The sequence below is a fragment of the Rutilus rutilus genome, assembly GCF_951802725.1.
Source record: "Rutilus rutilus genome assembly, chromosome: 4".
NCBI classification, from domain to species: Eukaryota; Metazoa; Chordata; class Actinopteri; order Cypriniformes; family Leuciscidae; genus Rutilus; species Rutilus rutilus.
The window spans coordinates 52,027,218-52,048,480 of NC_140212.1; the positions used below are offsets into that span (position 1 = coordinate 52,027,218).

The window sequence follows — 21,263 nt, forward strand, 5'->3', positions numbered from 1 at the left end:
TTCTGTAAATATATTTCACATTTTTTAGACCTGCGAGGCGAGTAGGCTACGGTCTGGTTCATGATGATCTCCAGTTCAAGCACCTTATGTTGTGATTGCTAGCCTATTTACTTTTTATGTATTAAATCCAGGAAATTTGTTAATGAAAATAATATTAAAATTAAGATACAATTAATACAAAACGAAATTCATTTTAAAGAATGGATTTGTGCTTTCTGTTTTGAGGTCTCTGTGAAAGTTTGAAAGTCTTTTAGTGCTGCTTCAGAGCGCTCGCGTCCATAATGGAGAACTGTCACGTAATATTGTTTTTTCCTCATAAATGCGAACATGTGTCAACTAATGCAAGTAAATTTAAAAAGACTTACTCACCCGAAATATTATCCACGGGCTAAATATTAGTCCTGCTCTTCTTCTGAGCAAAATTTGAACTCGTGTCATCTTCCAACAGCGCAGGAAAGTGAATAAATGAAACTTGCTGGTTTTAAGGCATTTCAGGGGGCGTTTACCTTATTTTGCATAGATCACCTCAGCTCATTATCTTATGAATAGCGCGCTCTGCGTGGGTGTGAACTCATTACCGATAATTAGGTGAGACGGGAGAAACTGTACTTCTCTTTAGTTTCATACAGATTACATTGCAGGAGAATATTTGTTTTGAATGTGAATTGTTTTATTTAAAAGTAGAAATTTAAAGCTTTCTTTAGACGCATGTTTCATGGTTGTGTGATAAGTATTAGCTGAGTTTCAGTTCATTTTCCAGACTTGTTTCAGAAAGATTTTTGCGGAGACAGAGTGAGCTGAAAGCGCACCCTGTTTATTTTATTTATTTAAAAATAAAAACAAGGTTTTGATGGTAATGTGAGTGTACACAAAAAAAGAAGACCCTCTATAGTTTATAATCATGTATTTATTTTATTAATATGACAGTAAATGACGGATTTTTTTAAGTTTATGTTGCTGCTATGTGAAAAAAATCCAGCAAAATGCGGGGGCGCGTTTGCCGACCTCAGAGGGTTAATACAATGAAATGTATTTATATTTATTTGCTTCAACACTGATACTGAAATTTCAAAATAAAACTCTTCAATTTAAAAAACAGGAGTTACAATCTGTGGTGAAAAAAAAATCTCAGCAAGAAAACACCACCATAAAACAAAATGGCCATATCAAATTTCTAATAATTTAAGCAGAACTTGCATAATATACTATATCAAAGAATGGCCAAGGTATAACATAGATGAGTCTGAGTTACTCTTTCCACATCATTTCTAATCTCTTGTCCTTGCTCAACATTTCTAAACAAAAGTCCAACGTCTGACCTTTTCAGCTGCAAAATCATTAATCAAATCTTTGAAGTCGAGCTCTCTAGCCAACTCGCTCTCAATGGAAAGCATAGCAAGACTGCAAAGCCTTTCTTGAGACATTGTAGATCTCAAGTAGTTTTTTTTATCAGTTTTAATTTGCTGAATGCCCTCTCCCCACCAGCAACAGTCACTGGCAGTGTGCTAAATAAACGCAAAGCAATGCACACTTCTCCAAAGATGCTTTGCAGCTGCAGCTTACAAATAGCATTTAGGAGTTCAAGAGGTGACAGGTTAGGGGGGAAGTTGGAAGCATATACACGGTTTAGGTGTCTTACTTGATTTTCAAAATCAGCAGTTAGATCACTGGAATACTTAATGATCAGTGGTTGGCACATAGAAGAGATTTTGTCCTCACTAATCTGCCCAACTTTCAGAACCGCATAAAACTCGTTCACAATATCAGCAATTCTCTGAAACCTAGTGTCTAAGTCACTGATGATACTATCCATAGCAGTGTAAAACACAGTATTCCGAAACTCTGTTTCTGAATCTTCCTGAGTTGTCTCCTCTTCACAGGTTTCATCATGGAATCTCTTTCTTTTCTTCTTGCGACTGCACTCCTTGCTTAACTGAGGAGTAACATGAGCTTCTCTAGCTATCAACTTTGCCTCAGCTAGGAGAGACCCCCATGCAGATGTCACGGGTGACAAAATGCTGGGAAAAGCGGAACCTTTGTTTTCTTTCCATGTTTCCCGAGGGGAATTATTTTGGTGTAACTCCTCACTCCGGTTCCGGGTGTAGCGGAGATATTGTCCAAACTAATTACCGCCGATGCACGACAGGTGTGAGGGAGAGAGGAGCGGTGTTTGCACAGGCTTTCCGCTTCACAGGAGGAGGATAAAAGAGCCATTCGAAGTCGAGTTGAGGTGAAGGTTGGAACTGGTAAAGGTCAATCGGTGTTCAGTTGATCAGTTGTTTGGCTGGGTCTCAGTCGTTGTGTTTTGGGGTAGAAGATCTCCTGTAACTGTTGTGGAATACTACTGGATTGAACTGCTGCTTGGATCTGCGCTGGAAGAGGAAGGAAGAAAGATAAGTGAATTAATTTCATCATTGAATCAAATGTAAAGCTTGAAGAAAAGACTGTGAATGTGAAATTTACTGTTGAGGAGGACATCTGTTTCAGATATATTGGAGAGGAATTGAGAGTTGAATATTTCCGTTGAAAGGCATGGATGAAGCGAGGCTTCTGATCAGCCCTACTGTGTGAGTGATTTGCAGTTGTTTGCCTTACCTGATGCACGTCGAATTAATGCTGTGGATTTGTAGTGAACACGAGTGCTGTGTGCTATGCTGAGAAGAGTCTTCCAACGCCTGCTTTCATTCTTGTGAGATGATCTACTGGTCTCCATCTAAATCCCAGAACGATACAACTGAACTGGTGAAGTAATGCTTTGTATTGTCCTCTCTTCCACTGAATATTGTCGTGAAGTAATTCCTCATTGAAGGCTCCTGTTAATCCTCTCCCTCTCTCTGAAAGTACAAGTCTCGTGAAGAACCGTATGGCTGTGGAAAAGTCTGAATCGTTATACTTACTGACCGAGCTCTGAAGATGTACAACATCGCTGGTAAAGCTGTCTATCGAGTCTCTCGCTAATGTCTGATGAAAGTGTTCGATGTTAAGAGAAGAAATCTTACCTGTTACCTACCGTCTGAGTCCTGCAGATGTGCAGCAACGCTGTGAAGTGAGTTTTAAAGTCACAATTTCCCTCTCACGACCTGATAAGAGAAGCTGCTGTTAAGAGAAGAAAGCTTACCTGTTACCTGCCGTCTGAGTCCTGCAGATGTACAGCAACGCTGTGAAGTGAGTTTTAAAGTCACAATTTTCCTCTCACGTCCTGATAAGAGAAGCTGCTGTTAAGAGAAGAAATCTTACCTGTTACCTACCGTCTGAGTCCTGCAGATGTGCAGCAACGCTGTGAAGTGAGTTTTAAAGTCACAATTTCCCTCTCACGTCCTGATAAGAGAAGCTGCTGTTAAGAGAAGAAACCTTACCTGTTACCTACCGTCTGAGTCCTGCAGATGTGCAGCAACGCTGTGAAGTGAGTTTTAAAGTCACAATTCCCCTCTCACGTCCTGGTAAGAGAAGCTGCTGTTAAGAGAAGAAACCTTACCTGTTACCTACCGTCTGAGTCCTGCAGATGTGCAGCAACGCTGTGAAGTGAGTTTTAAAGTCACAATTCCCCTCTCACGTCCTGGTAAGAGAAGCTGCTGTTAAGAGAAGAAACCTTACCTGTTACCTACCGTCTGAGTCCTGCAGATGTGCAGCAACGCTGTGAAGTGAGTTTTAAAGTCACAATTCCCCTCTCACGTCCTGGTAAGAGAAGCTGCTGTTAAGAGAAGAAATCTTACCTGTTACCTACCGTCTGAGTCCTGCAGATGTGCAGCAACGCTGTGAAGTGAGTTTTAAAGTCACAATTTCCCTCTCATGTCCTGATAAGAGAAGCTGCTGTTAAGAGAAGAAACCTTACCTGTTACCTACCGTCTGAGTCCTGCAGATGTGCAGCAACGCTGTGAAGTGAGTTTTAAAGTCACAATACCCCCCTCACGTCCTGATAAGAGAAGCTGCTGTTAAGAGAAGAAACCTTATCTGTTACCTCCCGTCCGAGTCCTGCAGATGTGCAGCAACGCTGTGGAGTGAGTTTTAAAGTTACGATTTCCCTTGCATGTCCTGATAAGAGAATCTGCTGCTGAGCGAAGAAACATTGCCTGTTACTTACTGTCTGAATCCTGCAGATGTGCAGCAACGCTGTGGAGTAAGCCTTCCCAGCCACTACTACACCATTGGGTCTCGAAGACAGTGAACAATCGATCCAGCGGCTACTCCGGTCGAATAGCCTTAGAAGACAAGAGTTGCTTATTCTTTCTTCAAGTTGACTATTATTCAATAAAGATTGGTACTTGCGAACTAAATTACTTGCCTCCTCCTTTGTCCGTCTGTCGCGTGCCTGTGGTGTCGGCTCCTCACGGTGGTGTCTGGAGTCAGGGGCGGCTGGTCATCCGAGTCCGCCCCGGCCTGCACCGGTGACACAATTTGGCGTAAGTCGGCAGGGTTGCCACCGTGAGTTGTAGCGGCCACAGGTACGCGATGGTGGACGAAGAGGCCCCATCAGTTCGCTCGCAAGTAATGCCCATCATGATGGGAGCCCCTTGGGCACAACGCTATGGAGGACCAGGATCGGAGCTGAGTTTTCAGGACTGGAAAGCGCAGACAGAATATCTGGCTGGATTACAAGGACTGAGCGCATCGCAAAAGGTACAGTTTGTGCTAGGATCGTTAGAAGGAGAAGCCAAAAGGGAAGTTCTGGCTGCATCAGAAGCCACGCGGGCCACTGTGAAGAATATCTTTGATTTCTTGTCTGGAGTATATGGAGATTCTACCCCGGTAGCCATCCTTCGTGCCCAGTTCTTTAACTGTCAGCAGGGGCCTCAGCAGACTCTGCGAGCATACTCCCTGAAACTGCGAGAGCAGTTTGGCCGGCTGAAAGGTCGACAAGATCATGGACTGGGAGAAGGAGATGGCTTATTGAGAGACCAGTTTGTTTTGGGGCTGCGTGAAGGACCGGTGCGTCAGGGCATACGGCTCCAGCTTCGACGAGACCCCATTATGTCTTTTGAGGCTCTTCGACAAGAGGCCTTGGCGTTGGAGTCAGATCAGGGAGAGACGACTCGGACACCGGTTCGTGTGGCGGCCAGCAGCGCCACAGTGCCCGCGCCTGTTGAGTCAAGTGAGTGGAAGCAGAAGTTGAGGACAGAATTACTGGAGGATGTTAAGGGACAGATGGCAGAGTTGTCTCGGAGTCTTTTGGGTGAGCTTCATCGAGGTCGAGTCGAAGGTGGACCGATGGTGCGAGGAAGATCATATTCAGAGGAGGGGCAAGGACCGGTACGCCGCCCTCCGCGTCCGACGGGCCCCCGGTTTCAGTGGGATCATCAGGGCCGACCCATCTGTATCAATTGTGGAAATCCGGGACACATCAGCCGCCAGTGCGACCGTCGTCGAAGTTCTCAAGGGGGTTTTTAGTCCCACCGGTCACTGTGGGTCAAGTGGCCGGGACCCCTTCAAGAGACCCTTGTTCTGTTCCGGTGATGAGAGACGACTGGGTTGGGCGTTGTCCCACCGTGGAAGTGCAAGTCAATGGAATGAAGATTAATTGTCTGGTCGATACAGGTTCTCAGGTCACATTGTTTTCTGAGAGTCTGGCTCTGGAGTTATTCGCAGATCATCGGCTTCACAGGACGGAAACTTCAAGACTCACATTACGTGGAGCGAATGGATTGGACATTCCTTATACTGGGTACATCGTGGTAGACTTTTTGGTTCGAGGGGTTCCTGTCCACCAGAAGGGTGTTGTCATTGTTCGGGACCATTGCTTGGGTCTCCATCGAGCACTGCTAGGGATGAATGTTGTCCTAGATTGCTGGGAAGAGCTGTTTAAAGACCGACCGGCCCGAACGTCCCCGTTAGCAGTGAGGCAGGACTGGGACCAGATCCTGGCCGATTGCCGAAGAGTCCATGCAGCAAGTCAGGTGCAAGAGCGGGAAGATATCGGTCGAGTCATCTGCCGGTACGCTCTGTCTGTTCCAGCCCGGAGTGAGGCTGTTCTCTGGGTCCGAGTGCCTGCTGGACCCCGTGAGTCAGGTAACTGTGTCCTGGTAGAGCCCCACGAAGATTGTCAACCCATTGAAGTAGCCCATGGGCTAGCGGTCATACGACGAGGGCGAGTTTCAGTGAAGGTGCGAAATGCCCATCCCTACCCAGTACTCCTTCGTCGACACCAACGGCTGGTTCGAGTTTCATCTGTCCGTCCTGTCCAAGTCCAAGAGCAACAAGATGTCTGTTTCAGGCAGGTGAGCCCTGCGGTGGTAGAAGTTGCCGTCCGTCCAGTGGAGGCCAGTACAGGCCCTGTGAGAGGGGAAATGCCGACCCATTTGATGGGGGAGTCTTTGAAGGGTGAGGACCTGGAGGAAGGACAAGTGTTACAGCTCCAGGAGCTCCTGAAGAGGTGGAAACATGTGTTCTCAACCCATGAGGAAGACTATGGTTGGACAGGAGTGATTAAGCACCAAATACCCACCGGAGAAGCAACACCTAGTCGGGAGCGGTACCGTCCGGTGCCCCCCACTCTCTACACTGAAGTCCGTGCCCTGCTAAAAGGGATGCTAGATGGAGGGATTGTTCGAGAAAGTAGTAGTCCATGGGCAGCCCCGATTGTCCTAGTACAGAAGAAAACGGGAGCCTGGAGATTCTGCGTCGACTACCGCAAGCTCAATAGTGTGACCAAGAAAGATGCATTCCCGTTGCCGCGGATCGAAGATTCACTTACGAGTTTGACTCAAGCAGCATGGTATTCAACTTTGGATCTGGCCAGCGGATACTGGCAAGTACAGATGGATGACCGCGACAGAGAGAAAACTGCCTTCACTACACCGTTTGGGCTATTCGAGTGGGACCGGATGCCGTTCGGTTTGTGCAACGCTCCCGCAACCTTCCAGCGACTTATGCAGCGATGCCTGGGAGGGCAACTAGTGGAGTCCACGCTGGTCTATTTGGACGATGTAATCGTTTTTTCCCCTGACTTTCAAACTCACCTGCATCACTTGGAGAATGTCTTTCGGGCCATGGAGAGATATGGGCTAAAGTTGAGGCCAGATAAATGCCAGTTGTTTCGCAAAGAGGTACAGTTCCTGGGACATCGAGTCAGCGCTGCTGGTATATCCCCTGACCCAGAGAAAGTTGCAGCAGTCCAAGGTTGGGAGCACCCACGAACAGTGAGACAAGTGCGGTCCTTCCTAGGCTTCGTAGGATATTATCGACGATTTATTAAAGGATTCTCTGGGCTTGCTAAGCCATTGAACCAGCTTCTTGCTGGCACTGGACGTTCCCGTGGCAAAAGCTCATCGACGGTGCAATGGGACTCAGCATGTGAAACAGCCTTCCAAAATCTGAAGCAGGAACTTCTGAGGGCCCCTATCCTGGCCTATGCAGACTTCACTCAGCCGTTTCTCCTGTATACCGATGCCAGCAACGCAGGATTGGGGGCGGTACTAGCTCAAGAGCAACAAGGAGTGGAGAAGGTAATTGCTTATGCCAGTCGAAGCTTGCATCCTGCAGAGCGGAACGCAGCAAACTACAGTTCCTTTAAGATAGAGTTGCTAGCCATGAAATGGGCCATGGCCGAGAAATTTAAAGATTACCTGTGGGGAGCTAAGGTGACTGTGATCACAGACAACAACCCTCTAGTCCATTTGCAGACTGCTAAGTTGGGAGCAGTGGAGCAGCGTTGGGTAGCTCAGCTTGCTAATTATGATTATCGGCTTAAATATCGACCTGGCAGAGAAAACGCGAATGCTGATGCATTGTCCAGACTCCCAGCCATTCAGAGGAACGGTCAAACGCATCTCGATATCCCTGGTCAAGAGGATGAATTATTGGTGGCGGTCGTGGAAGCTCCCGGGACCCAGGGGGATGTTCCGTCCAGTTGGGGATGGGACCCCGGACGGTGGAGAAGATTACAGCAGGGAGACGAAGATCTGTGTCAGGTCGCCTCGCATCTCAGGCGAGGATTCAGGCTGCGAGCCGAGGAAAGGCAGGCTCAGACAGTAGGAGTGCAACAGCTCCTGAAGCAGTGGAAGAGATTGCGGATTAGAAGTGGGGTAATCTGTCGTTCACTGCGAGATCAAAGAACTCAGGAAACCAGGTATCAAGTGGTGGTCCCAGAGGACCAAGTCCAAGAGCTGTTGACTGCCTATCACACCCATGCTGGCCATCAGGGCCAAGAAAAGACTTTGTCACTGCTGAGGAGGTATTTCTACTGGTCAAAGATGGAGAAGAAAGTTGAAGAGTTCGTTCAGAGTTGTCCACGGTGCACGCTGTTTAAACGTCGGAAGGAACCTCGAGCCCCACTGGTCCCTTTTCGGCCGAAGGCGCCTCTGCACATTATAGGGATTGACTTCCTGACCTTAGGGCGACCTGCAGACCGATATCAAAATATCCTGGTAATGACTGATCTGTTTACCAAGTACGCCTGGGCCGTCCCTACTGTAGACCAGACGGCAGTGACTACAGCCAGTGCCCTTTGGAGAACAGTAATACAGCCGTTCGGCTGTCCAGAGACCCTCCATTCGGACCAAGGTCCAAATTTTGAGTCCCGAGTCATACAGGAGCTGAGCCAGCTCTATGGTTGTCGAAAGACACACACGACTTCGTATCACCCCCAAGGCAACGGGGGATGTGAAAGATTCAATCAGACCCTGTTGGGGCTATTGGGAACGTTGGAAAGTGAGCAGCAGTGTCAATGGGCCGAGAGCCTCCCTACGTTACTACAAGCCTATAACAATAGCGTGCACAGCATTACCGGGTATGCCCCTTCTTACCTCATGTTTGGGCGTCATTTACGTCTACCTGTAGACTTGCTTCTGGGCACCGAGACCACCGAAGGAGAGTACAACACCACGGACTGGGTAAATCGACACCACCAACAATTACTAAATGCATACAAGCGAGTTTCAGGCCATTTGAGTGCTGCAGCAGCTAAGAACAAGCGACTGTATGATCGAACTGCCAGAGAAGTCCCTTTACTGCCTGGAGAGCGAGTGCTGGTAAGGGACAACCGACGTCCAGGGAAAGGAAAGCTCCATGATCGTTGGGAATCGACACCATATGTGGTGGAGCACCGGCAGGGGCCTGATGCTCCAGTTTACTCGGTACGGCCTGAGGGTAAACCGGGACCTATACGAGTACTTCATCGAAATTTGCTCCGTCCATGTCCGAACTATCCACAGCCAGCGGCTGAAACACAGAGTGCGCCGCCTGCCCCCAATGTGCCCATGGTAGGGTGGGCAATAGTCCCAGGGAACCCCGAAGCGGAGGCCCGAGCGGCTCCACCCACGCCACCCCGACCGCCCCAGCGGAACCCTGAAGCGGAGGCCCGAGCGGCTTCACCCACGCCACCCCGACGGTCCCAGCGGGACAACCAAGGACAGCCGCCTGAGAGATATGGCGAATGGCATTAGAGAAGACCGGTTCTAGGGACTAGAACCGATTGGCAGGGGGGGATGTCACGGGTGACAAAATGCTGGGAAAAGCGGAACCTTTGTTTTCTTTCCATGTTTCCCGAGGGGAATTATTTTGGTGTAACTCCTCACTCCGGTTCCGGGTGTAGCGGAGATATTGTCCAAACTAATTACCGCCGATGCACGACAGGTGTGAGGGAGAGAGGAGCGGTGTTTGCACAGGCTTTCCGCTTCACAGGAGGAGGATAAAAGAGCCATTCGAAGTCGAGTTGAGGTGAAGGTTGGAACTGGTAAAGGTCAATCGGTGTTCAGTTGATCAGTTGTTTGGCTGGGTCTCAGTCGTTGTGTTTTGGGGTAGAAGATCTCCTGTAACTGTTGTGGAATACTACTGGATTGAACTGCTGCTTGGATCTGCGCTGGAAGAGGAAGGAAGAAAGATAAGTGAATTAATTTCATCATTGAATCAAATGTAAAGCTTGAAGAAAAGACTGTGAATGTGAAATTTACTGTTGAGGAGGACATCTGTTTCAGATATATTGGAGAGGAATTGAGAGTTGAATATTTCCGTTGAAAGGCATGGATGAAGCGAGGCTTCTGATCAGCCCTACTGTGTGAGTGATTTGCAGTTGTTTGCCTTACCTGATGCACGTCGAATTAATGCTGTGGATTTGTAGTGAACACGAGTGCTGTGTGCTATGCTGAGAAGAGTCTTCCAACGCCTGCTTTCATTCTTGTGAGATGATCTACTGGTCTCCATCTAAATCCCAGAACGATACAACTGAACTGGTGAAGTAATGCTTTGTATTGTCCTCTCTTCCACTGAATATTGTCGTGAAGTAATTCCTCATTGAAGGCTCCTGTTAATCCTCTCCCTCTCTCTGAAAGTACAAGTCTCGTGAAGAACCGTATGGCTGTGGAAAAGTCTGAATCGTTATACTTACTGACCGAGCTCTGAAGATGTACAACATCGCTGGTAAAGCTGTCTATCGAGTCTCTCGCTAATGTCTGATGAAAGTGTTCGATGTTAAGAGAAGAAATCTTACCTGTTACCTACCGTCTGAGTCCTGCAGATGTGCAGCAACGCTGTGAAGTGAGTTTTAAAGTCACAATTTCCCTCTCACGACCTGATAAGAGAAGCTGCTGTTAAGAGAAGAAAGCTTACCTGTTGAGTCCTGCAGATGTACAGCAACGCTGTGAAGTGAGTTTTAAAGTCACAATTTTCCTCTCACGTCCTGATAAGAGAAGCTGCTGTTAAGAGAAGAAATCTTACCTGTTACCTACCGTCTGAGTCCTGCAGATGTGCAGCAACGCTGTGAAGTGAGTTTTAAAGTCACAATTTCCCTCTCACGTCCTGATAAGAGAAGCTGCTGTTAAGAGAAGAAACCTTACCTGTTACCTACCGTCTGAGTCCTGCAGATGTGCAGCAACGCTGTGAAGTGAGTTTTAAAGTCACAATTCCCCTCTCACGTCCTGGTAAGAGAAGCTGCTGTTAAGAGAAGAAACCTTACCTGTTACCTACCCCGTCTGAGTCCTGCAGATGTGCAGCAACGCTGTGAAGTGAGTTTTAAAGTCACAATTCCCCTCTCACGTCCTGGTAAGAGAAGCTGCTGTTAAGAGAAGAAATCTTACCTGTTACCTACCGTCTGAGTCCTGCAGATGTGCAGCAACGCTGTGAAGTGAGTTTTAAAGTCACAATTTCCCTCTCATGTCCTGATAAGAGAAGCTGCTGTTAAGAGAAGAAACCTTACCTGTTACCTACCGTCTGAGTCCTGCAGATGTGCAGCAACGCTGTGAAGTGAGTTTTAAAGTCACAATTCCCCCCTCACGTCCTGATAAGAGAAGCTGCTGTTAAGAGAAGAAACCTTATCTGTTACCTCCCGTCCGAGTCCTGCAGATGTGCAGCAACGCTGTGGAGTGAGTTTTAAAGTTACGATTTCCCTTGCATGTCCTGATAAGAGAATCTGCTGCTGAGCGAAGAAACATTGCCTGTTACTTACTGTCTGAATCCTGCAGATGTGCAGCAACGCTGTGGAGTAAGCCTTCCCAGCCACTACTACACCATTGGGTCTCGAAGACAGTGAACAATCGATCCAGCGGCTACTCCGGTCGAATAGCCTTAGAAGACAAGAGTTGCTTATTCTTTCTTCAAGTTGACTATTATTCAATAAAGATTGGTACTTGCGAACTAAATTACTTGCCTCCTCCTTTGTCCGTCTGTCGCGTGCCTGTGGTGTCGGCTCCTCACGGTGGTGTCTGGAGTCAGGGGCGGCTGGTCATCCGAGTCCGCCCCGGCCTGCACCGGTGACACATCTCTCAGAGACTGCATCTCTTCTGTCAAGGCTCTGATATTGGCTGCCTCTATGTCAAGTGAGATTTTCCCTGACTGGAGAATAACATTCCTGTCATCAATGCTTTGCAGTACTTTCAGCCAGATGGTGAGAAGAAGAATAGCATCAAACGACATGAAGTATTTTCTGAGACCATTAGCATCTGATCTTGCTTCATTGGTGAGACTGCAAGTCATTAGTATGCTATCAAGTGCATGTCATGATAGATTACTGGAAGCAAATGCGGGTGAAAACAGTGTTTATTTAGAACAGCAAAGCTCAAAGGTAATATCACTCAAAAGTCAATGCTGAAAGTTCTCTCAGGGAAAAGGCGATCTGGCTCTCTCAGAGGGAAGGCAATCAGGCTCTCTCAGAGGGAAGGCAATCAGGCTCTCTCGCAGGGACTTCGATGGTCAGGTGGAGTGGTGCTCGGATGTGGTGAAACCGTGGTAATCTCCAGTGCTCGGTGCTCGGGTGCGGTGAAACAGAGAAGACGATATCCACAGACAACACAGGATCCGGATGAAACGGCACGACACACACATAACAGGACTGCAAACAACGGATGGACACTGGAAAGGAGAGATGAGTCAGTATTTATGGAGAGCGGGAATAGATTGCAGCTGAAGCGGGGAATTAGTGTGATTGATAGCAGCTGGAGCACTGAACAACCACACGAGCGGGACAACGCCCACTCACGCACACTCACAGACATGTAAACAATCAGTGACACGAGACACAGAGGAAACAGTGCATAAATCAACCGTGACAGTGCATTGATGACAGAAGGGGTAGGTGCTTTGCCACAGGTTTAACAGCCTCAATCCTTGCACTCCAGCGGGTATCAGATAGCTGATGCAATGAGCAACCTGTTTGCTCTTGTGCAGCATGTACGCCGACAAGATTTAATGTATGAGAGGCACAAGGTGAATAAGTAGCTAGCTTGTTTTGCCTCAGTATTTCAGCTTGGACTCCCTTTACCTTCCCTGACATATTTGCCCCATTGTCATATCCCTGTCCTCTGCAATCACTGATGTCAATCCCATGCTTACAAAGAACAGACTCAATCATCTCTGCTATCTCACTCCCTGTCTTTTTGTAAAAATCCTTGAATTCAAGGAACCTCTCAGTGATCTCCCACTCGTCTTTTTCTTTGTCATATTTGACATACCGTAGTACCACCACATTTTGCTCTGTATGGGAAATATCTGGTGTGGCATCGGCGATGACTGCATAATAGATGGCATCCTCCCTTTCCTGTAGAATTCTTTTCAGAACTCGTCTGCCACATAAGTTGATGAACTCATTTTGACTTTCAGAGCTAAGATAATGTGTTAGCCTGGTTTGTTTTTCTTCTTTTTGTTTTTGTTTGTTGTCCCTGATTTTTTTAAAGTGCTCTTTCAGCAGAGGATCATAATTTGACAAAAGCTCCAGTGTGCCTAGGAAATTGCCATTATGAATGTCATCTAAGTCGCTTGTTTTGCCTCTGAAAGGCAGGTTTCTTGAGGCCAGGTGTAGGGTAACATCTAACAGTCTCTCCAGGATGGCCCTTTTCTTGACCTAACATGGGGAGAAAATTGACTTCCCTTATCATGCACTTTTAACACTAGAACGGCCACCAGCAGTCATTTTAACCGCAACATTTAAACTTATGGTAATTATCTTTAACACTAGAACGAACAAGGCGTCATTTTGACCGTTTTGAAATTTGCATAGTCAATAACTTTGTCTAAATAAATCACAAAGCCTTGCTGCTCCCTGACTTTTCCTAAAACTACATGAATTTTCATTAAAACTAGTTTAAATATGTGTGAATAAAAACAGAAATATAATCATTTCTACCTATAACGTCCACAGGCAGTCATTTTGCGCTGTTTAAATTGAGTTTTGCCAACGGTCTGGATCAGATAATGTGAAAGTATTATGTGAAGATGGTTGGCAGAGATGAATCATCCTGTATTTGACAATATAGGGGACATTGTAGTAATACAACTCCACATCATCTTCAAGAGATGCACTGAAACCTCACAAACAGCTGATAGTAGTTTGTACAGTAGCTGGCAGAGGATTTTTATCAGAGTTCATGAAGTTAGACTGCTTGCAAGACAGGTGCAACAGCGTGGACCGCAGCAGGGTGCTGAAAGTGGGCGGAGCCTCGTACAAAGATGCCGACACCGGCTGCATGTGAGGCAAAGCCGTGCACCCGCTGCACCCTGCTCTATCGAAACGTGCTAACTTGTAGAAAAATGCTACCGTAGAGACCTGGGGCCTCATGTACAAAGCGTGCGTACGCACAGAAAAGTGCCGTAGGCTACGATCATTGTCACGGGCGGTCCACTAACAATTTAGGCCTAACGTTACTTACAAACCCACCTTTTCTTGTGAAATATTGGGTAACATACTGTCGACCCTTTGCCTCTTTCACTTCTCTTATTTATTTCTCTTTCCGTTTTTGACTTCCAGATTTTTGAGGCATTTTCACTTCCTCTTCTGTCAAGTTGATATTCTGCCACGCTATAAGTGAAGTCAAGCTGTTTGTGTTGCCTTGGTTACTGGATACAATTTGGGCGGACTGAACCATTTTATGATAATCGAGAGGGGGAGAGGGGCCCACGGACGTTTGTTTCCTAAACAAATAAAAAATTTTGATAGAAGGAAACAGCAAATAGAATAATTTAAAGTTAATCATTTTTACTATCAAATTTATTTTTTTAGCACCACAATTTTATTGGGGGCTTCTCTGGGCCCCCTCTTAGTCATGGGCCCCGAGAATCGTCATCGTTTACCCCCCCTTTACAGCGCCCCAGATTCAGACCAATACAGTAATAGATGAAAAAAATAAAAATTTTGGAGTCAGGATTATTGAGTTGTTTTACTAGTCGACAGGGATTCCATTTTCACAGTCGTGTGTTCATCAAAAGAGGCCAGAGCTTAGTAAACAGCTAGACAACAAAATCACAGCAAAGGCACTATACACTTTTGTTAAATTAAACAAACACAACATCTGGACTGCTTTAGGGTTTACTCATGAAAGTGATCATGAAACAAGTGTCAGTAGTGATGACATTGATTTTGAGCCAGGGTCCCTTTCCTTCAGTCCAAAAGATTGCTGGACTTTTGATTTTGAAGTTCCATTTCAGAAATGGATTGAATTAATGCCTGAAATGGTTACGTACAAAAACAAGTTCTCTAAAACAAAAAAAAAGGGAATACACTATTTTGAAGCCTGGTATCTGGACGCATGTGATAAATCATCACATTTGGCAAGAAGTGAAATGCCCCTGCACATTTGCCTTTTAAAAGAGCCACGGTCTATCCATCAGCCACAGACAAATACATTGTAATCAGAGGCAACTGTAAGGAGTGTCGTGGCCACATTCACATAAAATGTGACAAAGCCTGAAATAAACAGCACAATGATGTTTAAGTGTTCACTTAAAAACACTGATGACTCCCTGCACACTGGCTGTTCCAAGCGTGCGATGTCTGGTAACTTGCGTGTCCAGATATCCAAAGAACTGTGTGAGGGAAGAATGAACCCCATGTATGGAGGGCATCAGAAGCGACAAAGCTGATGGATTTTGGAGATCCTGAGCCAAGTCATCTGCCTAATTTGGCCACCCTGCGCAAAGCAAAGCAAGAGAGAAATGATTTAGAATTAGGCGACAAGGATCCTATTTTGTCACTGCAGATGTTAAAATACAGTGCACCTCACAGTGGTAGCATTAAAGACATTGGAGCCTGATTTGCTGAGAATGATCTGTGATATTCATAAAATAATGTGCCCCCATATGTTTGATTAAAGTCTGCAATCATCACTTGGCATAAATCGAGTTCGTCCCGGCGATTGGGAAATGTTTGGCAAATATCGTCTCTGTAAATGCGATGGATCAGCAGTTTTTAAGAAAACTGCCACGTCACCGTAGTCCACCATTTGTCGCTCTGCCGCTGGTGAAGGGAGCACCAGAGTAACTAATTTATATTTTTACCTTGAATGAAGTTTGATCTTAGTAGAGGGGACACATTAACAGTGGCTGGTGGAACAAAGCACCTCCCGAAAACTTGAAAACCCACTTACGGCAGTAGGAGGAGATCGGCTCTCCTCAGATTGCTGTTTTTAGCCCCGGGAAGGAGAACTACCATGCGCTGGCTTCCTACACACGGGTCTCGATCCGCTCGGGCCTGGGGCTCAAGAACGGCCGCCAGAGTCGGTGAGTTAAAAATTCTGTGTCGTTATGGTTGCAGTCGAGACACGGGTGAGTCAATGCCGGCGTCAGTTTCTGCAAATGTAGTAATGGGTGTTAACCGGGCTTAAATACTCCATATGTAGAGTAGTGATTGGCTAGATCTATGGTTAATGAATGACGTGATTAATGAATGACGTGATATTAGAGTCTTCCCTGAGAACTTGCGCTAGAGCTCCAATTTCTAGGCAGGTCTTGACTACATTACAGTTCCATATCACTTTGCAAAATGATTTCAGTTATTTCAGAGGTCCTGACTACGGAAGCCCTGAACCGCAACGAAAAATAAAAAATATATAAAAGTCGAAACATTACCAGAATACAGTACAGCACACACACGCAACTTCTACAGAAGACTGTATTCTGGTAATGTTTCGACTTTATTCTCAAAATGTTTCAACTTTAATCTCGAAATGCTAGATTATTTTTTTTTTATTATTATTAAAAAAAAATTTACATTGCGGTTCAAATGCTAGAAATTTTTTTTTAACAATTTTTTTTTTTTTTTTTTACGTTGCGGTTCAGGGCTTCCGTACATGACAGCCTACAACAGCAAAAGAACCAAAACACACAAAGACAAAGAAAATATAACAAACAACAGGATATTAATCACAAACCATTTCCATGATTTTCCTACAAAATATCTTTTTATTTTTGCTTTCTCCCACTCTCCCATAAAAACGCAAACACATAGAGTACAGACACACACACTCATACAAGAGCACAGAAATTTGTTGTCAGCGCTTCCCTGCGATTTCATCATTCAAACAGTTTCGCAACTAATGTAGGATGTCTGAAAGGGGGATTGTGTTAGCTGAGGTCCAGTGGTGTGACGCATGAGCACATACCCGACTTTTCTTATTTCTAAATATATTTATTGGCATTTTGTGCAGATACAACATCTTGTATATATAAAAATTAAATGAATCACAGCTCCGCTTTTCTAAAAAAAAAAAAAAAAAAAATATATATATATATATATATATATATATATATATATATATATATTAGGGCTGTCAATCGATTACAATTTTTATCGCGATTAATCGCATGATTGTCATGAGTTAACTCGCGATTAATCGCATTTTATCGCACATTTTTTATTTGTTCTAAATGTACCTTAAATTAATACTTTTCAAGTTTGTAATACTCTAATCAACATGGGCATGGATAAATATGGATGCTTTATGCAAATGTATGTTTATTATTGAAACCATAGTCAACATAGAGCATGAGGACGAGACATGTTTCAAGGGTCATAGATGTGCAATTTACTAACACAAACATGTTTAGATTTTTGCATGACAGGGCAGCTCTTCTGAAAATGCTAAATGTACATTTATTATTTATTATTACATTAGTTTGTCTCTCTCTGTGCCCATTTTGATGAAGCTAAATTCTCAATAAAACTGTTTTCATTGGTATATTTTACTGTTTCTGTTGTCAAACAACGGAATGAATATGAAATGGTGACTGAAACACGACCCATTAAGACATAACCAGCTCTCCCTTCCAAGATGTTAATCTGCACAAAAATCCTGATAATCAAGCCGTCGTCTGATGAAATCAAATACACATAAGATAAACACAATATCTGTTTTGCGATGTCGGCTATACTTGCATGTAAAATTAGAGAAGCAACTTAATATCTGTGTTTAACTGAATTAAAGCGCTTGCTCCTCTCGAGACGCAGAGAGAGAGAGAGAGAGAGAGAGAGAGAGAGCGCGTGCATGCTGGGAGAGCAGTACCGGCGGTACCGGTAGATTCTCAGAAACTAAATAAGGTTTGGGTGCTTTTTTGAAGGGAAAAAAAATCGCTAAAGGGGTCTGCAATGTTGCTAAGTTGGCAACACTGTGTATCTCCATTTCTCCAACTAGGGGTTGGGCCACGGTTCAAACAGAAAATACGCGCTGCGTTAAAGGGGCATTCCACCCATAGGAACATTGTTTTTTATTGAATGTGGGTCATATATGTAGTCGAAATGTAAAATAAATTTTGAATTTGGTGCCTTCGTGACCGAGAAAAGACAAAAAATAACTTCAGGACGCATTTGTATGAAAGACAACAACTCCCACAATGCACCACATTGCACAGCTCCGCAAGCCACTCCCACTAATCCAGAACAGCGCATAAGAGAAATCACTCTTCCGTCTACAAGGCTAGCTACCACCAGAGCTTGAAATTAATTTCACAAAATGTCTAGTTAGTTGGCGAACTCATTAGTGCATTACTCCTCGTTTGTATTTCTTTTGAAAAGGTGAATTATTGCATGGTACCTGGATGTTCATCCAAAACTAGGATAGGTCACAACACAAACGTCCGTGTCCTCGTCTGATTCAGAGATTTCGTCCAGGAGAAATTGTCATCGTTGAAATTCTTCAACGAAATTCTAAATTCTCTAACTCGAGCCAGTCCGGGCTCCTGTTCCGCGGCAGGCAGGTCTTCTGTCTCCACAGCGTCTGTTAGCTTAGCTTCAAACGAGATGGAGGATATTGCTTTCAGTTTTTCAGAGAGTAAAGTCCCACCCACTGATCTGTAATAGGTCTGTAGTGTGAGCGATTCCCGCCCCCTGGGAAAGATGAGGAACTAGTGCTTGTAGTCTCAACAGAAATCCCCCCCTCTTACACTTCCTCCGACAATGACGCAAAATGACGATTTTTGCGTCATTGTGGGAGGAAGTGTAAAGGCCATTGCACACTGGGTCCGAAATTCGCATCCGAAATTTCCGCACGTAAAAAAAAAAAATTCCACCTCACGTTATGTCAATCACGCTTGCACACTGTCTACGAAACTTTCGTCCGTAATAAAAAAATTCGGATCGGGTTCGATTTTCTGCGTTTTTCGCATCCACAGCCAGTATTTTGAGAGGTTTTTTGACAATTCAGATCCACCTCCCCTTTCAATCTGATCGAAATTTCGTAAAATATAATTTCGCAAACTGTTCCACAGACATTCTGAGGTAAATTTTGAATCGTTCGGGATAATTTCGCAACTCCTTGATAAGAAGGTGAAACTCCTTCCTCTCGGCGCAATCTCAGGTTTTTATGGACCCAATATTTTCTCTTTTTATTTTTCTCTTTTTAAGAAGAAAGAGGGCAACAAAATCATCCTCACTGCTTGACGAATCCATTTTGTATTTTTTGCGTTTTTTTCCGCAAACGTTTAATAAATACGCATCGGACTCAGTGTGCAAGGTTTCTGTGCGTGACGAATTTTAAGGCTGACGAACACGAAAAAACGCATACGAAAAAGACTCAGTGTGCAATGGCCTTAAGAGGTAAATAACGGATTTCTCCCGTCTCAGGGGAAAATGAGAGAGTGTTGCACGACCATTCAATAGTATGACTGGGTTTCTAACAATGCAAAGCTTAATGCAAATGGGTGAAGTGTCCCTTTAATCATGCGTTAAAAAAATTAGTGCCGTTATTATGATTTTGCGTTAACGCGTTATTAACGCGCTAAATTTGACAGCACTAATATATAGGGCTGGGCGATATGGCTGAAAACTGTATCACGATATAAGTGTTTCATATCGGTCGATATCGATAATTATTGATATTTTTTATGACATATTTAAAATAAGGACCAGTCCAGGAGACAAATACATTACATTTAAAGATTTTTTATTTTAAACTTTCTGATTATAATCCCATCAGTTATAAAGGCAGAAATGTCAACACGACCATGGAAAACACTCACTCAAATAATTAGTCTAAAATCTGAATGAACACTTAACAATTATCTCTTAACATTAAGGTGCAAAATTAAAGAATACGTAAGAAATGCTTTATAAAGGGGTGGGCGATATGGCAAACATATAATATTACGATTTTTTTCAGGAAAATCACGATTAATGATTTTATCACGATTCTTTTTTATGTTGGTTTTACTATTTTGTGGCTGTTTTTAAAATATGGACATTAGTTTGGCTGTAATGCTCAAAGCCTTAGGTAACAAAATGTAAAATAAAAAAGAATGGCAGACAGGGGCGAAGATAAAAAAGTTCTCATTATGTTCTTTGTTATTAAATATTAAGATCAAAGATACACATTACACGTACACACAACCTAATATACAGATTAAATAAACAGTGCTTTATGTTTTCAGCTACAGTAGGTGTATTTAACAGTAGCATTGAAGAAAGTAATTAAATGAACAAATATGAAAATAAAACAAAACAGACTTCACTGTATAAATTATACATTGATACTTATTAAAGCTACTATTAAAGTTATCAGTCAAGAGCAGTGAATGATTTTCTCTTTGCATTTTGTTGTTTTATTAACATTAAAGGGATAGCTCTGTTTACTGTTTGGATAGCCACATTCTTCAAAATATTAATATTTGAAAATATAAGAAGGAAATTAATACAGGTTTGGAACAACATTAGAGTGCGTAAATAATGAGAGAATTTTTATTTTTGGGTGAACTATCCCTTTAAGGACAAGCGGCAGCGTGTTTACTATTACTATACTGTCTCTTTAAGAGCTGCGCGCGACGCGTCTAATATACAGTACACGCATTTGACACAGGCACGGCGTCATGGGTGGGCCTGACGGGCCTGGGCCCACCCACTTTTCAACAGGCCCACCCAAAAAAACAACAACAAAAAAAACGTAATTCAAATTTTGTCAAGAATTATAAAAAATCGTCAATAAGCTCATAATTTGTACTAAAATAATCTAAATGTTTAGTTTTAAAAACAATTTTAAAAAGCTGGCTATGTCTATTTGGATGTTTCTGCGCAAGTTCAGCAGACAGTGGGGTTCGGGTTTGTTCCGATCAGAGCTCGTGAGCGGAGAGCGCATTTCTGAATATTCCGCTCCGCTCACTCATTCCGTAGGGTCGCTCGCTCAACCCAGAATGGCCTGCCGGTTCGAAAATATGTGGAATAAGGGCTGCCTCCGACTAATTGTATTTTTTTTCTAGTCGACTAGTAGTTGTTAATTTAAGCCATTCATGGACAAATCGCCCCTTTATATCAATTTAATTACTTAGGCTATCCTACAGGATAATAAGCGTTATGACCGCACGCATAAAGCTTGCTACAAAGAACCGGTTAAAGTAATTATGAATGTGTCTAAATTAGCAAGGAGACATTTAATTGTTTACTAATAAACTGGTGTTTTCTGTGTCGCTGCAAAGATGAAGTTGACAATGTGGACTCTCCATGAACGCCAGAGAGAAATGCACATTTCATATGGATTAGGCTACATAATCAGAGAGTAGCCTATTTATTTTGGTTTGAATATTTTCGTTTAAAAGTAGACATTTCAAGCTTTCTGTAATAGATAACCCATATTTCTCAAATCTGT

At 44.0% G+C, this 21,263-nt stretch overlaps 1 protein-coding gene across 1 annotated transcript in view; it reads left to right on the forward strand.

Moving 5' to 3' along the window:
* The window catches only part of LOC311289859 (NACHT, LRR and PYD domains-containing protein 3-like), a gene marked incomplete at both ends in the record, with an annotated part of 81,769 nt that overhangs the window by 45,071 nt on the left and 15,435 nt on the right, over positions 1-21,263 (forward strand). The window lies entirely within an intron of this gene.